The sequence below is a fragment of the Nicotiana tabacum genome, chromosome 19, assembly GCF_000715075.1.
Source record: "Nicotiana tabacum cultivar K326 chromosome 19, ASM71507v2, whole genome shotgun sequence".
In the NCBI taxonomy this organism is placed as follows: Eukaryota; Viridiplantae; Streptophyta; class Magnoliopsida; order Solanales; family Solanaceae; genus Nicotiana; species Nicotiana tabacum.
The window spans coordinates 94,580,159-94,590,367 of NC_134098.1; positions in this window are offsets into that span (position 1 = coordinate 94,580,159).

Sequence of the window (10,209 nt, forward strand, 5' to 3'; positions counted from 1 at the left end):
AGTGAGTTCGACGGCCTATTTGGCCATCGGCCCGACAATTCGGACTTGTGCAAAATATAACAAAGAGGGTAAGTGGTTAAAATGCATATTGGTTGACATTGAAAGTATGATCTTAACTTTTTAGAGGTGCTTATCAGTGTAAGGGGCAATTTTGGTAAGTGTGGATATCTAGTTTTTGCTTCTCCTAAGGTTCGGCATACATAATAAACAGGAAATTGCGTACCTTTCTCTTCTCGTACTAGGACACCACTTACCGCAATTTTTGATACTGCCAAGTACAAGTAAAGCTTCTCAACTGCCTTTGGAGTGTGAAGCAGTGGTGGGCTGGATAGGTATCGCTTCAACTCTTCCAATGCCTGTTGGCATTTCGGGGTCCAGGCAAAATCGTTCTTCTTTTTGAGTAAAGAGAAAAATCTGTTGCTTCGATGCGATGACCTCGAAATTAATCGGCCTAAGGCAGCTATCCGTCCAGTTCGCCTCTGTACGGCTTTTACACTATCCATGATGGCGATGTCTTCGATGGCCTTGATTTTATTGGGGTTGATCTCGATCCCCCGATTCGATACCATGAAGCTAAGGAACTTTCCAGAACCAACCCCGAAAGCATATTTCTCGGGGTTGAGCTTCATGTTGTATTTCCTTAAAATCTCGAATGTTTCCTGCAAATGAGCCAAATGGTCCTCTACACGCAGGGACTTAACTAGCATGTCATCAATATAAACCTCCATTGATTTACCTATTTGTTCTTCGAACATTTAATTCACTAGGCGTTGGTAAGTAGCTCCTGCATTTTTTAGCCCGAAGGGCATTACATTATAACAATATGTTCCATACTTGGTGATAAATGAAGTCTTTTCTTGGTCTTCCGGGTTCATTTGGATTTGATTGTACCCAGAATAGGCATCGAGAAAAGTAAGGATCTCGTGGCCGGCCGTGGCATCGAAAAAGAATCTTCGGGGAATGCCTTGTTTAAATCCTTATAATCTACACACATTCTAAGTTTATCCTCTGTTTTAGGGACTACAACTACATTGGCTAACCATTCGAGATATTTCACCTCCCGAATGGATCCTATTTTGACAAGTTTAGTTACCTCGTCCTTTATGAATGCGTGCTTTACTTTGGACTGGGGTATTCTCTTTTGCTTCACCAGTTTGAATCTAGGGTCCAGGCTTAGCCGATCTGTCGTTACCTTCGGTGGAATCCCTATCATGTCTAAATAGGACCAAGCAAAACAATCTATGTTATCAATAAGAAATTGAATAAGTTTTTTCTTGAGTTCGGGGGTTAATATCGTTCCTAGGTATACCTTTCACTCGGGCAGGTATTCGATCAATACAACCTGTTCCAGCTCTTTGACTATTGATTTGGTGGCGTCTGTATCTTCGGGAACAACAAAAGTTCGAGGGGTCAGAAATCCCTCCTCTTCTTCTTCTATCTCCCGCTTCCCCTATTCGGTCGAGGCTGGAGGCTGTGATTGCTATTTGACGTCCTGTTTATATTTTATGTTCGACCTTTTCGAAGTTGATAGTGTCGATATCGGTGTTACAATCGACTGCAAACATTTCCTTTGCATCTTGCTGCTCCCTGTATACTATTTTTACACCGTCTAATGTCAAAAATTTTATCATTTGGTGGAGAGTCGAAGGGACTGCTCTCATATTGTAGATCCAAGGCCTTTTGAATAGGGCATTGTACCTCATGTCGCCCTCGATCACTTGGAACTTAGTATCTTGAATGGTTCCAGCCACGTTCACCGGTAGAATAATCTCCCCTTTAGTTGTTTCACTGGCCATATTGAAGCCGTTTAGGACCCGAGCTGCGGGCACAATTTGATTTTGTAGGCCGAGCTGCTCCACAACCCTCGATCGGATGATATTCGGTGAGCTACTGGATCCACTAAAACACGCTTAACTTGAACTTTATTTAATAAGTTAGAAATTACCCGAGCGTCGTTGGGCTGAGAAACGCCTTTTGCTTCTTTGTCATTGAATGATAAAGTACTTTCGGACACATAATCTCGGGTTCATTTTTCCCTAGTGATTGATACCTTAGTGCGTTTGAATATGGGTCCCCGTGGAATGTCGACCCCACCGATGATCATATGAATGACATGTTGCGGTTCATCCTGACGTCTCTTTCTCTGAAATAATTCTTGGCTCGATTGCTGAGGAAGTCTCGAAGGTGGCCCTCATTGAATTGACGGGCTACCTCCTCCCTTAATTGCCTACAATCCTCGGTTTTGTGACCATGCGTGCCATGATACTTGCATATCAAATTTGGGTTTCTTTGAGAAGGATCAGTTTGTATGGGTCTGAGCCACCTAGTATCTATGATCCTTCTGATTGCCAATACAATGCCTGATGCATCAATGCTAAAGTTATATTCCGATAACTGAGGTGCTTCTATGGGATTGGCATACTTGTCAAAACCACTCTTGCTCATAAGTCCTCGAGAATTCTGTCCTCGATCACTTCTCCGATCGTTTTGGGTGGAATTGCATCCTGAACCATTATCCTTATTTTTCCTTCGATTTGCAGTATATGGTTGATATAGGTCTCTGTTCCACCTTGGCTCCCTGTCGACGTCCCTCTGGTTTTTAACTGCCGACCTGTTTGGATGTGCTGAACTGGAAGGGGCTCCCAATTGATAGTCCTTGACCCTGATCTTCGTTAGGTATCGATTGTGCACATCTTCCCAAGTTATTGCTAGATATTCGATCAAATTTTGTTTCAACTGACGTGATGCTATCAAACTCCGCTTCTTTAAACCTTGGGTGAAGGCTTGAACGGCCCAATCATCTGTGAACGGTGCAACTCAATGCGTTCTATTTGAAATCGAGACACGAACTCCCTCAACATTTCATTATCCCTTTGTCTTACCTTGAAAAGGTCTGATTTCCTCGTTGCGGCCTTTATGGCCCTGAAGTGTGCCTTTACGAAAGAATCTGCTAACATGGCAAATGATTCTATGAAATTTGGTGGCAGGTTGTTATAACAAATCATTGCTCCCTTCGAAAGGGTCTCTCCGAATTTTTTCAACAGCAAAGATTAGATTTCGTCATCCTCTAAATCGTTACCCTTGATGGCACATGTATATGAAGTAACATGCTCGTTGGGATCGGTGATACCATTATATTTGGGTATGTCTCGCATACGAAACTTCTTTGGAATAGGCTTCGGAGCCGCACTTGGAGGAAAGGGCTTTAGTACAAACTTCTTTGAATCCATCCCTTTCAAGATTGGCGGTGCCCTCGGTATCTGATCAACGCGAGAGTTGTATGTCTCCACTTTTTTATCGTTGGCTTCGATTCTCTTCTCCCCTGATTCAATTCTTTTGGTGAGCCCCTTGAGCATTTTAATTATCACAGGATCAGTCCCTGATTCGTTACCATTTGGCCTCTCCGGTACTGGCTCAGTACGACGAGTAATTTCCGGCTCGATTTTATTAGGAGCTTTATGTTGATTTTGTAACTGAGGAATAGCGGTTTGCTGAGCCTGAAGCATTTCTTATATTACTTGGAGACTGACTCCCTTGTCTCCTCTGCCCGGTGTTCCTTGGCCACTAGATCAGCCTTCTCTGTGTACACTCCCATCGAGATCTGTGCCTAGTTTCGCATTTAGAGCAACGTGCGAACTGACATCGACGGGGTTGGCAACCGGTGATCCCCCGTGATTAGCCTGTGGCACTTCGATTCCTGGAGCAATCACATTTTTGTTTTTACCATGGAATCTGAGGCCATTGTCACCGTGTGTGGATGTGTTTTGTGAGTTTGACATGTTTTAACCTGTAAGTAAAGATAATTGACAAGAACAAGCGTAAAAAAGTGTGTTTCACCAGAATCAGTACTGAAAAATCACTATTATCCTTAGCCCCACGGTGGGCGCCAAACTGGTTACCCTAAAATTTCGAGTAACAGTTAAACTTATTTTGTGGTTTCAAGGATACGTGATTTAATCCAATACTAATTGATAAACAAGGAATTAAATAGATAATCTGAATAGTAAAATAAATCGAACCAGTGTTCTGGCAGTGCTTTCGACTTCGATTCGAGATGGTCTCGAGGTTGGGTAACAAGAATGATAAAGAACATAAAATAAGCAGTGATGTGCAGTAATAGATAGTAAGTTAAATAGAGAAAGCAGTGTATGTGTATATGTTTATCAGTGAATCAATCCCCCTTACAAATGAATGGGGTTCCTCTTTTTATAGTAGAGGAATCCTAAATAAGGTATAATTCTAATAATGGAAACAAATCACATGATTGGCGTCAATAACCGCTTGATTCGATCTGTTCCGGGATTTCCGCCGAGATCTTCGGTCAGTTGCTAATATCTCGCCATTCTGTTATTATGCCTTACTCGAAGTAGGTCATGCTCGGTCACAATCTTCAGTGAGCACTTCGATCTTCATGCTCCATACTCTGCCATTGAGCTCGAGTCTGGTCTATTATGAGTTTACTCTCGAGGCAGCTCCTCGTGCCTATGAAATCGGACATGCCCGATTTTGACCGTATACAATTATTTACGTAATTGTTGAGATATTTGATGTGTGAGATCAAGTGTAAGAGGGCGTTTATAAAACTTATAATTTATTCCAATTTAAATTTTAGGTGTTTTTAATTACAAAATTCTTTCACTTGTCATGAGTATTAGTATTAGGTTTTATAAGGGGAGTCGTAGAAATATATAACATTTTCCGGAGTATCTAAAGCATCAATCGTGAGGAGTTTATTTTGTAAAAGTTTTAAAATTACTCAACAATTACTTTAAGATTTTAAATCGAAATGCTCAAATATTTTTATACTTTAATATGAGTAAGAGAATAGATACTTTCACACTATCTAAGGCTTATGAATTTGTAAGGTCATTTTCTAAGCAAGACTAACAAGAAAATATCCATAGAACTAGACCAAACTTCGAATGTACAGAAAATTAAAGCATCATAGGAAATATTTTTTTAACTTCATTTTAAATATGAACTTATTAAAACTTATACGATAAAAGTGCTATGTATTTTAATCACTTCCGTATATAGAATGATGGTAAAGTCTTGCTTAGCTAAACCTTGCGTCATAAACCTTAAATAATATGAAAATATTTATTCGCTTACTCATATTCAAGTATGAAAATATTTGAGCATTTTGATTGAAATATTAAGGTAATTAGTGAGTAATTTTGAACTTTTACAAAATAAACTCCTCATGAGATGCTTTACAAAATAAGCTCCTCATGAGATGCCTTAGGCACTCCAGAGAGAAATATTATATATCTCTACCGGCTTTACTCGTAAAACCTAATCCTAATACTCACGACAAGTGAACGAATTTTGTAATCCAAACAATAGGTTATGTAATCCTTGGATTTACTTGTAACCTTTATATACTCGTAAATATTTTGATACTTGTTGTGACACATTGTACATGTCTAAAATGAGGGAGAAAATTATGTCAAAAAGCATAGTATCCAACTCATCAAACCGATCATTTTAGGGAAAGTTACTGACAATTGCAAAACTCGTGTTATTAAAATAAAAGCTTATATTGATCATTTAACATCTTCTTTTTTTAATTCTAAGGCTAAATTCCTAGAATTGTACATAACTCAAAATCCCTACAACTTAGGAGCAAACATCTTGGTTTTAGAGCGTCCAGTCCTTAACTAATAGGCTATAGAGCAACTCTTTTAGACGAGGTGGAACGATTTCACAAATGCGAAATCAGTAGATTGTAAGTAAATAAACTTATCTTTAGACTTAATTCAGCAACGAAAACCTCATTTTGATTGTGTTCCCTATGCAATTTCCGCAAAAATAGTGATTTTTGTTTTACTCTATTTTGATATACCTCTTACCAACTCGCATTTCTGGCAGTTAGTTTAAAGAGGCTGGTTTGAGATATATAATAACAAGCAGAATAGAAGAAAATAATGTAAAATGTTTCACCTGAAAGTGACTGCCTTACTAACGGATGACAGCGGAAAGCATACTCATCAGCAAAGAAAAAAAACAAAATTGACAAGAGCAGATAGCTGCATAGCCAATAATCAAGTAAAATAAGAAAGATCCAAATTTTACTTTGATACTCGGGCAAGACAGCAGTATAAGTACCAAATATTCCAAGGTAGAATAATTATCTACATTATTGAAAAAACTCGCTTTCCTTTATCAATATGTTCACAAAGCAGATATTCAGAAAATCAGAGTAACATCTGTACTCTCAGCAACGGAAAACTGTAACCTACCGATTTTGTTGCTACAATGTAATATTTCAAAGAAAAGCTATGTGTGGAACGATGGTGTAACGATTCAACTGGTCATTTTGATATTTAGAACCCCGTTCCCCTAAATAAGACTCCCCATATCTACTTTTATTAATTTAAGACTTGCGGGGATGGTTGGTTCGAAATTTGGAAGTGATCGGGTTGAAATCGGAACAATTGGTTCCTTAGTTTGGCTTTAAAGGGCAAGTTTGACTTCGGTCAATATTTTGAGAAAATAACCCCGGAATCGGGATTTGAAGGTTCCAACAGGTTCGAATGATGATTTTGGACTTAGGCGTATGTCCGAATCGAGTTTTGGATGACCCGGGGGCATTTCGGCGCCTATTGTGGAAGTTGACATTTTTGAAAAATTTCATAAATTTGGGATGAAATACATTCCAATGTTATCGATATTCGTTTGGGATTTCGAGTATGGAAATTGCTCCGTATAATAATTTTGGTATTGAGAGCGCATCCGGAAGTGTATTCGGAGGTCCGTAGATCATTTTGGAGTCATTTAGCGAAAGTTGGAAATTTGGATAATTTTAAAAATTTGACCGGGGAGTTGACTTCTTGATATCAGAGTCGGAATCCAGTTTCGAAAATGTTTATAGCTCCGTTATGTCATTTATGACTTGTGTGTAAAATTTGAGGTCAATCGGGCTTGAATCGATAGGTTTCGAGTAAGTTCGCACGAGACCTAACTTCAAATGAGCATAACTCTCATGATACGATGTGTTATATAGTGCATTACCTATCCAATGAAATATCGTTGAGTCTCATTTCTACCGCTTCACACCGTTCGTCAATTGGACATTCCTACAAGAAGTTATGACCCAATTACCAACGGCTGGGAAAATGCGATTATGCGGCAAATTGTGCGACCGCAAATCAATTATGCGAGCCGCAAAACAGGTTTATGACCCGCAAAATGGTCGCCGATATGCCCGGCGCACACCACTTCTGGGCATCAGTTTTGCGTTCCATTGTGCGACCCGCATACCTATTGGCGGTGCATTGTGTGATCGCCTACCTGTTTTCGGAGGGTTAATTTTTTTATTTTTATAACCCGACCCCATTTTGATAAATAGGTTTTGGGGCTTATTTTGTGGCAATTATCTGATAATTTTAGAGAGAAGTGAAAGTGTTCTAGAGAGAGAAAGTAGATAAAGTGTCTTGTTCATCGAATTCTTGTCCAAGCCTTGAAATCCAACAAGAAATCCCTCAAGTTCTTCATAAAAAAGGTAAGGTTCTAACCCCTAATCTTCAATTTCGAGTTTGGGTAATGATGGGTGATTAAGAGTATGATTCTTGGGTGTAAGAATATTATTTATACGTATCAATAAAGTTTATGAAAAGAGTGTTGAGTTCAAATGGGTAAAGATTGGGTTGAAAATAAAAGAAATCTTCAAAAACTTTAATTGAAGATTTGAGAGTCGAGTTGATGTCGGAATTTGGTGAAATTTATATGGACGGACACGTGGTTGGATGGACATTCATATTTTATAACTTTTGTCGGGTTCCGAGACGTGGGCCCCACAGGCAATTTTTGAGTTAATTTCGAGTTTTATTGAAAAATGTAGTATTTTCTTATGAAATTAATTTCTATAATTTTAGTGATTGTATCAAATTTATTTTAGCTAGATTCGAGCCCTTCAGAGTTAGATAATCGAGGAAAAGGCCTTCTATTGGATTAAATTGGAGCAAATTGATGTAAGTCTCTCGTCTAATGTTGTGAGGGAGAAATTACTTCATAGGTGATTAAATTAATAATTGTTGTTAATTGTGAGGGCTACGTACGTACGAGGTGATGAGAGTCCGTGCGTTGCTACTATTAATGCTAAAGTCCGGGAAGTTTAGGACTCAAAAGCATGAATTACTTGTATAAATTGTATTCTTAGTGAATATTAAAATATGAAAATCTCATATGCTTAATTTTCTGTTTAAATTAATTAATTATTAAAAAAAATTGTTCATTCTCCTGAATTTATCTTATAATAAGTATACTCTCCGTTCGGAGATACTTAAGAAAATGTCCTTTTTTCTTGTGGAGCGGGCCGAATGCCTCGACAGGATTTATGCATCTATGGATCGTGCCGCCCGTCCCTCGACAGTGTACACGATACTCTGGATCGGGCCGTACGACCTCGGCAGAAATCGTGCCTAATAATAATAATTACACGATACTTTGATAGTTTATTGCAGCTTGTGAAGATAATTGATAAATTGGAAATCTTTGGAATTTAAAGAATTATTTATCTCTGCTTATTAATAAAATATTGTTATTCCTGTAAATGAGGCTAATTGATAAATTGAAATTTTATTGGAATTGAAGGAATTAAATTAATATATTGAGAATTGTTGCATTTGACTGGTTAAAGAAAATCATTGTAATATCTATAAATCATGTTTATCTAGATATTGCTATTTTTATTTCATTTATTATTATTGACTCTTACTGAGTGTCAAAGTCGGCCATCTCGTCTCTACCTCTTCGAGATTAGGCTTGATACTTACTGGGTACATGTTATTTTTCGTACTCATGCTGCACTTGCTGCACATTTTATTGTGCAGGTACATATATGTCTAGCGGCCTTGTGGGCGCAGAGGTGTGGTTACAATTATGGGGACATAGGTGAGCTGCATTCTGTATTACGATCCGCATCCAACTGAGTCTCTTTCAGAGGTTTTATATTTTTCCTGTCTAATTTGAATTCCGGACAGACGCTGTATTTTATTTTTAACTCCCTAGCAAATGCTCATGCACTTGTGACACCGGTTTTTGTGAATGATTGTGAATTGTTTAGAAATTTAGTTGCTAAAAGTATTTATCATTTACTCTATGAGTTTTATCTTTATTATTTCATTGAAGAAATTTTGATTTTAAAAATACTAAAATGGGTAATTAAGCTAAGTATGTATTGTTGGCATGCCTGACAGCGATGTCCGGCGCCATCATGACTTTTAATGGATTTTTGGTCGTGACATATGGCAGATCAACACTCTTTGCACTATGTATACTTAATAAATTTCATGGGAAAAAACCTCCAACTTCGTTCCAATTCAGGTTTGAGGTTCCACTTTATAATTGATAGTTGTAGCTGCCTAAGCAAGATTATAGCTCTGTGGCCTATGTCATCCTAGCTTTGCCTTTGGCAGTGTTTTAAAACGTGTTTTCTGGACGAGCCCTCGGGCGAGGCGTACCAAACACTGAGGCATACTAGTGGAGCGAAAGTACCGTGGGGCGTACGCACCAACTTTCTGGGTGTTTGCCTAGGTGTAAGCCCCATTGTTTTGGGCCTTTATTTGGGGCGTAAGCCCCAAGGACGTTTTCAAATTTGAGCCAAAATTGCTTGATAAATCCTTTTCTAAAATTTAAATATTCAAAAATTATTTCTTAGTGAGTTTTCAAACTAAAAATATCAAAAGTCAACATTTTTTAATTGTTTATTTTAATTTCACAATCCTTTCTCTTTGTCATTTACTGAGAAACAAATACACTTTTGACCTTTGTCTGCAAAATGCAAAATACAAAACGTTTGGCCTCTAATTCCTACTGTCACGACCCAAAATTCCCACCTTCGGGACCGTGATGGTGCCTAACATTTCACTTGCTAGACAAGCTAACGTTAGAATATAATTAGCCATTTTAAACAAAATTTTAAATTAATTAATAACAAGAAAATAACTATGGAAATAAAGTCTGAAATAAAGTGAATATTCCATAATAATCGCGATATCTAAATACCAACCCAGAACTGGAGTCATAAGTACACGAGCTTCGAGAATAATACAAATAAGGGTCTGAATAAAATAAAATTGTCTTAAAGGAAACACACAGCTAAAATAAAGTAGACGGGGACTTCAAAATTGCGGATGCTGTGCAGTTATACCTCAAGTCTCCTCTGGGTGGTTAAATCCGAGCAAGTCTATAGTACGCCGCAGGGAC